This window comes from Carlito syrichta, unplaced genomic scaffold (genome assembly GCF_000164805.1).
Source record: "Carlito syrichta isolate Samal-C Ts95f unplaced genomic scaffold, Tarsius_syrichta-2.0.1 Scaffold111601, whole genome shotgun sequence".
Taxonomy (NCBI): domain Eukaryota; kingdom Metazoa; phylum Chordata; class Mammalia; order Primates; family Tarsiidae; genus Carlito; species Carlito syrichta.
The window spans coordinates 83,702-92,155 of record NW_007055697.1 but is presented as its reverse complement, the minus strand read 5'-3'; positions in this window follow the sequence as shown (position 1 = coordinate 92,155).

Below are 8,454 nucleotides of genomic sequence, written 5' to 3'. Positions count from 1 at the left end.
GAGCAGCCACTGCACTCCAGTCTGGGCGACAGAGTGAGACTCCAACTTAAAAAGAAAAAGTTCCAGTGCTTTTTACTATTTTGAACATCTCTGGTTTAAGAACACTATTATATAGCAATAGTTTAATAATCATAATTAATTCTTTACTTTGTTTTACCTTATGTTTTAATTAAGCTCCCGAAAGGCAGGGAGCAATGTATTTTCAAAACTCTCTTCTATGTCATGCTGTCTTAAGTACAATTTACCAACCCTGTCATACTTCTTCATGACTCTACACTATAGTTTACAAACTCAAAACCCTACAACGGCAAGGTGGGTAACATATATGAAGAAAGCCAAGTGTAAATCAAGTGGAAAATGGGAGACAGTGACAGACTGGAGTCCTAAAGTGCTCTTCTAAAGATGGCAGCCACTACTTCCATCTAGCCAGTTGCTGTCATATAAAATGTCCAGTGTCTCCAGATCTTCCAATTAGTCAAAAGATGCCAGGATTTCATTTTTATGTAAAGTTAATGTTGGCAACTAATGCAATTAAAAATAATAAAACACTATAAAAGCCAAAAAAATATATCACTGAAGTTGAACACAGCTGAACAATGCTAGCAGGTACACTGTGGCTGATGCGTTCCTAGAACACTTACGTAGTAGGAGAAGCCTTAACTATTAGGGGCCAGCCCTCCAAAAAATAATTTCGGGTTTTTGGGAGGTTCCCCCCTGTAGCTATCACTCTCTCTGTGGTTAGACATACGGGATAAACAAGGTAAAAACAGGACCAATTCCCATGGCTATTTAGGAGCAAAACTTGTCCCCTGTTAGCTATTTTCTATAGAAATTTACAAGGAGAATTGATTTACAATGGAATTAACAGTAATAGCAGCAGACACTAATGAATCAATCTGTATAAAGCACTCCACTTGCCTCAAGTAAACTATTCCTCATCGTTCACAGTGGTAATTTTTGTAGTTTAAAAAATATTATCTAGTGCTTTGAAATTTAATCCCACATGAGCAGCATGAGTCTCTGCTGTACTAGGACTTCCTCATTTAGCATTTTTTAAACCTCCCAAATCTGGGCATATACACTGTAAATTTTTTTTTAATGATATTGGAACCTATGTGGTGTCATAATATATTCTATTATTGCATGTGAAAAGAAGAATTATTTTCAGGCAAACTTTATTGAGCTTTAGACTCTGGCTTGGAGACTTAAAAGAGGAAGAAACAATTTCTTTAAATGATTCTCTATTAAAGGAAAGAGACAACAAGGGAGTCACAAAATGTTCAACACTTGCTATCAACACTCTTGAAGTATACCGGAAAACAGTAAAATCTCCAGGAAAGAGTAGTAAGGTGTTCACACCTACACTATCAAGTGTTTCTAGTGAGGGCGCCTTCTTTTCCTTATACCAGGTGATGCTCCCTTCCCTGGTGTTGCAGCAAAGAGGCATCTACCTGCTCCGTCCACAGCCTGGCAGAACCAAAGACAAGCCCAAGCAGTTTTGATGCCCGATTGCAAATCTCCCCACAGAGTCTGAGAAATGACTGAACTTGGCCCAGCCCTGGTGCAAATGAGAACAAAGTAAGCATCTTTACTGGAGTTGGGGCTGGTCTTTAAAATTTATAGTCACACATACGGCTCGACAAACAGTCCAAATCACTTTTGGCTCTGGGAAACTTGCTAATGCTTGTTGTAGACTAGGTGTGAATTCCTTCTTTCCCTTTTCCCTTTAATTCTACATTCACACATTTCCTGGGGAAACTCTAGTGCCTTCTAGTGCAGGCATTTCTACCACTTGAATGCATTAAGGTAGACAGAGAAGAGTATTTCATGTTTTCATTTCCCCAATCCTCACTGCCAACATCCATTCCTACCATGACAACCCCCAGGGAGCAGTGGAAAGAGGAATCTCTGGAAAGACGTGTCTATGAAGTGAATTATGATCCTTGGTCAAAGCCATGAGGCAAAAGAGATTGTTAGCTTGGTCAAACTGAGAGCTGGGGAACTTAGCCCTACTTCCTCTTTTGAACTCAGCAAGGAGATGACCTTCAAGGTGACCAGGACACCCTTACACCAACCCAGGACGGTTCCATCAGAATAAAAGCAGCTATGTGTGAGGCCACAGTTCATATCCCTTGAGACTTCCCAGGCTCCTGGACAGGGAAGAGGAGGTATTCAGAGGTCCATGTCCCCTGCAGAAGGACATGAAAAGCAGCTGATAGAGCTCATCAGGTGGTTATGAGGGGTGCTGCCATGGATGAGAGACAGAAGATCATCTCAAGCCAGGGAAGATGACCAAATAGGTGCTACAGTCATACCCCAGCAGGATTCGCGGTGCCACGAGGAACTAAGGGAGGCCAAGCTGGTGAGGAGAAACAGTCTCAGACCTTAGCTAGAGATGTCACTAAAACTTCTCATGACGAAGCAGATAAGAGCCATCACCATGGAGTCAAGAGGCGCCAGAGGACAATACAAGACCCGTGCTGCCATGGAGAACAACAGGGAGGGGAATAAGGAAATCTCACTATAACCTTTTAATTTTTTTTGAAGTGAATTACCTAAAAAGAATGTCTAAATTATTAGACGGGGTTAAGTTTCATGAATTGGATGACCAGCCCTAGGTTTTAGCTTTTCACTTCTAATCCCAACAGCACCTCTTTTTTTTTTTTTTTTTACAGGGAATGTATGAGTGTAGGGGTTAAGGGAAAAGGGGGAGAAAGAAATCTGCACCAAGTATACAGCAAGCAGTAGTAAACAGCCCAGAGTCAAAAGTCACACACAGAAGTGGCTTAGGCGGTTCATCAAGCCGTATGTGACTATAAATTTTAATAACCAGCTCCATAAAGATGCTCATTTTGTTCTCATTAGTTTTTCTTCCTCCCTCCCTCCCTCTCTCAGTCTCTCTCTCTCCTCTCTCTGTCTCCCTCTCTCTCTCTCTCTCTCTCTCTCTCTCACACACACACACACACACACACACACACACACACACACACACACACACACACAGAGCTCCATTACAAATACAGACCCATCAGGGTGAAGTTCATGAAGTAGATCAGATCAGATCATGCATAGAAAGTAAAGAAGCACACATTGGAGTGTGCTTTGCATAAATGACTGATGCTGCTTTGCATAAATGACTGATGCTGCTACATGCACAGCATTGAGTGACTCCTCGGTGACAAGCAGGGAGCATGGGAATCAGGGATAGATATGATGCAATACTGGCTCTCAAGGCACCCACACCTGGTATGGAAGGCAAATCCTGCGACAAAGCTATACATAAATATTATTCAAGCATAGAGAAGAGGAAAATTACTCCCAGTTATGAGGAGACAAGGCTTCACAGGTATTGACATGTGAGTGAAGTTCAATAGCTCAATTTAACAAATATTTCATGGGTGCTGGTAATAAACCTGCTTCTGAACTGGATGTATGCATCTTAAGAGTAAAGTCAGGTAGGCGAGGCAGATGCAAACAGATAAATTCCATATAATACATTGTCTTACAATCGACTGTGCATTGACCAATATAGAAGAATTCATTAAGTTTGAGCTTGTCAGCATCAATTCCTAAAAAATGCCAACAAATTCAAAGCTGAAAACAATCAGTGGCAAGGTTTATTGGATCCTTCTACTTACTGCTTAGGAGTAAAGGGTGCTTTAGAAGGGCCATTACAAGAAGGGGGTAGGGCAAGGAGGTTGATATGGTCAAGTGATTTCCTGAACCTTTTCTTTTCAGATTTGGGAATATAGTACCTTTGGATTCATGGAAGAAGAAAGTAAATATGAGTCCAAGATACTGTTTCTATTTCCTTAGAGTATAGTGTACCTGCCAGCCAACAGTTCTGTGTCCCTAGCCAGAGAGGAGGAAAGAACCATGCATATAACCCGAGATGGAAGGAGGAGGCTGAGCAGCTGCTCACAGAGAGTACTGAAGACCCTCCCAGGAGGATGAACAATCAACCTCTAGCATCTACTGGGTGGGAGAGTACCTCCCACCTGAGATGGCTTCCAGTGGGCAGCAGTAGACACTGCCTCAGACAGAGAAGAATGTCAAGGGAGGAAAGCAAAAGTGAGGAAGATTTTTTTTAATTTAAGTTTCCCCCACTCCAAAATGTGGTCTGTAAGGAAGAGAAGGAATTCATAAAGAACCGAAACAGGCATGAGTCAATGTGCAGGTCTTTATAGTGCTTGCTGTTTTTCCATCCTGTCTGAATCTCAAAAGTAGAGGGACAATGTGGGGTGGAAGGACCACCCCTGCCATGGATTTGTTGTTGATTATTTCAAACAGCTTACATATCACTGGGACAAAGCAATCAGATCACTCCATAGGGATGATTACAAAGGCATAAAGAAAGATGCTAAAGGCTGCATGGGCACCCCTCAAGATAAAATGTCCTATCAGCCAAGATGTACATATGCTAGATAAGCAGGTGTTCTGGGCACCACTGTTGTGTTGAGGTCTCTGCAAGAAAGGTGGAGGATGTCTCCTCCTGGACTACAGGAAAGAATGTAGGGGTGGAAATGTGACCTGGACAGAAAATGATGGAAGTTGGGCAGACATAGGAAACTAGATCACCAAACTACTTGATTGTATTACCAGAAAGAAAGACTCCCATTTTTAGGGCTTGTCTCTGAATCTGTATGCTCTTACTATCGCCTTTGGTCCATTTGGTAAGGATTTATCCCCACCACTGTTGTTTAAGACTGAGAGTGGCTAACCTTGTTGAATATACTCCCCAGAACGTTTTCCTTGAGGTATATTCACCTCCAGTCAGTCAAGAGGCACTGATAAAAGATAAGAAGGGGAAAAAAGATAGAGAACATCTTTAGAAAGTAAGATACTGGTGATAATACTAGCATTGTTCTAAAGCCAGTGCAATGATTCCCAAAGCCAATACTGCATTCTAATTTTCTGTAAAAAATACAGAAACTCAGGCCTGACTTTAGACCAGAGTGTGCAGTGGCATAGTAATGCTGATCATTCTGACTCTGTGGGGTGTGAGTAATATTTTCAGCCAAATTTTCAGTATAATTAAGCTACCTTATTGTGACTTGAAGTATCTCGATCAGTACTTTCTAAACTGTACGCCATATAACAATTGCCCCCACAGAATGTTAACAGGCATTGCTAAAGAAAAGTTTTCTGTGCACAAATGTTTGGGAGACTACACTCTCTACGATGAGGCCACTGTGTACATCACTTCCCTGCTAGATCTGACAAAGTCTTGTGTATTTCTTTGTAAATCCCCCAGGATTAGAAGGTTTTATTGCATGGGACTTGGGGAGTGCTGCTCTGGAGCAGAGCACTGCCACAGGGCTCTACTTGCCTGGATACGCAGGTGCAGTGAGTAACGTCAAGGCTTCCACAGAGCTAAAGGTTAAATAATAATTGTAACTTTAAAACAAGAGAGTTTTTTACCTGTACGGTGAACATCTGTATACCTAACCCTGAATTGTACCCCACATCTTTAAATTATAAATAAATAAATACAAATAAAATAAAAAAGACTCCCCTCCCCTTTTTACATAAGGAAAGTGTACTATTACAAATTAAGATACAAAGCCAAGGAACAGAAAACATATAAGACTATATACTCATGGAGGTAAGATAGTAAACTACTACATGTAGCTATCCCTAAAACCAGTTTTTCTATTTTATGAACATTTCATCTACTTCCTGAGTTTTCTTTCTTTTATAATTTTATAGCATTATTACACTATGAACCTATGATCTCATAAGTTGAATAGAACTGATCAGTTCAGATACTTTGACATACTTCATTTTTACCTCTGCAGTGATGAAAGAATAAGCTTAAACATCTTTTCCCTTTGTCTCTGAATACTACCTTCCTCTAATATTGCTTTCTTTCTCTGTCTGAACATTCTCTGATGACAAGCTAACTTAATGAGTAAGGACAAATGAGCATATCATTATGATGGCCAAACCTCAAAGGTACTGTTATGTATTTGGATATCGTCCCTGAATAAAGGGCAGACCCACCATAACCTATTAATTCCTCTACATTTACATGCTTTTGATTAGAAGAATTTCTGGTCAAGACTAGAAATAAACTGAAGAATATTGATTTTTTACTTCTGTCCTTAATAGTAGTCAGAAAACCAGTTATAAGTTGCTTAACCAACATGGAGCATTCTCAATTACAATGCTGGTGTGTAATTTTTCTCAGGTTTTATTTAACACTTTCCCTAACATTCTTCTAAATAACAAAGAGTCTGGTTTTTTGCACTTTTTTCTTTTTTATTATGACACATTAAAATGTGAGATGAAAATAAAGTTTTATTTAACTCAGGCTCTTTTAAAAGTATCAGAGACGAGAACAAATGAAATAAGTATTTCACAAATAATAATTATACCTGTCATTAGCATTGCTTTTCATTGTCTCCTACAAATTTTCTAAAATTTAAAAAATTTAGCTTTATTTGTATTTTAAAAAGAATCTATGGCCATTATGGGAAATATATAAAATACATATTAGAAAATAAAACCAAAAAAATCACATAAGAGTATACCACCTAAGGATAACAATTACTAATATATATTCTAATTTTTGCTATCATAAACCATATTAAAATAAAAATTTTTATAACTAAATTTTTGTGTTACCTCTTTAAACATCTAAAAATTTATAGCAGTCTCTTCTTTTTTCACCAGTAGAACATGAGCACGGCTACTTCTCCAAGCAATTACAAAAACCTGGTAAGATTGTTTGGAAGGCACTGAAGTATATTCACACAAATATTTATATTTTGTCTCTTTTTTTGTAGTCCTTGGATTTTCAATGAAAATTTTAGAAAGGACAGAAAATAAAGGATTTGCAAGAAGATAACCTTCTTTAACAAGAATGGCTACCTCTATCAAGGGTTTCAGCTGGAGGAGGTTATCTCATTTCTAATTTTTTTTTTAAAAAGAGTAAAGGCATCACTTTCTATCCTCCCTACTTCTCTGTCTGGCAGCTCTGAAGCTTTCCATCATTCATGCAGCCTGGTGTGCTATCAATGCCCTTACACAGAGCATAGCTTCTAGTTCTAGTCCTTACCACGAACACAGACAGTCTCATTTATGCTAGTCAGTCTTGCCTGTAGGTAACAGTACAGTGAAAACTGGCAACTGATAGTGTCATCTCCAAGAGATTACAAAATGGCTAGTTATTAACAAAAGTATAGTTTTAAAAAACATCACAGATTTTATGTCACATGTGAGAAGTATTGAGACCAAGAGAGACAAAAGAGACAAGGTGAAAGAAAGGGAGTTAGAATGGGTAGCAGAGAAGGAGAGAAACAGGGAGAGAGAGTGCTGAGAAAAATACATAAACTCTTAGAATGAGCATTCTTGTGTTTCACTCAATAAGAGCAAGGAAGTAGGTTATTCTATTACCTATTTCATTTTACCCAAAGGCTTCCATTAGATTACATTGACTCTTGAATGCATTCATCATTACTGTCTCATCCTGAGGCAGTAGTTGTCAAGTAGGGACAATTCTATCTCCTACAGGAAATTAGCAATGTCTGGAGACATTTTGGTTGTAATAACCAAACATTTTGGAAGGTACTACTTGCACCTAGTAGGTAGAAGCCAGAGATGCTGCTAAACATCCTGTAATGCACAAGACAGTCCCTACAGCAAAACTTTATCCAGCTCAAAATGCCAATTATGCCAGGAAACCTCAGTTCTCACTGGAGAAAAGCAACACCATTGGGTATCTTTCTCTTTAGTTAAAACACAGACACACACATGGTAGCACATTCCTGTGGTTCCAGCTACAAGGAAGGCTGAGGCGGAAGGATTGCTTGAGCCCAATAGGTGAAGGCTGTGGTGGCCATGAGCACCACTGCACTCCAGCCTGGGCAACGGAGTGAGACTCTGACTCAAAACAAAAGAAAAACAGAATAGGCAAAATCTCTAAGAGACCACAGATACTCTCTACTTTATGTCTAATTATCTGACATGCATATATCAAATTTTATTTCATATTCTCTCTTATCACACTACTTAAAAACCCACTTGCATTAAACATCTGTTGCATAAATTCTATATATGTAGAAAATTCTCTTATCAAATGTTTATTTCTCTTTATCTGAAAAATGCCGTTCTTAAAGGTACATCTTCTGGGAAATAAGAAAAAGAACTACATAGCATTTATTAGCTTTCTTTTCCTGGTTATTTCTTTATTGTAGTATATAATCTTTTATGGGAAATTGTGAAAGTATTACCAAAAGATTAAGTCATAGGTGGTTCATCTTCTGTATTAATGGTAAACTAAATTTTACTATATAAACATGATAACTATCAATTAATAAATATGTAAATAAAACAACTGTCAGATATATAATAGGTGTTCAACATTCTACATAATATTTATGTGAAGGAGACAAAATCACAGATACATACATAAACACACACACACACGGGGCAACCCAAAAAAGTCAGAAT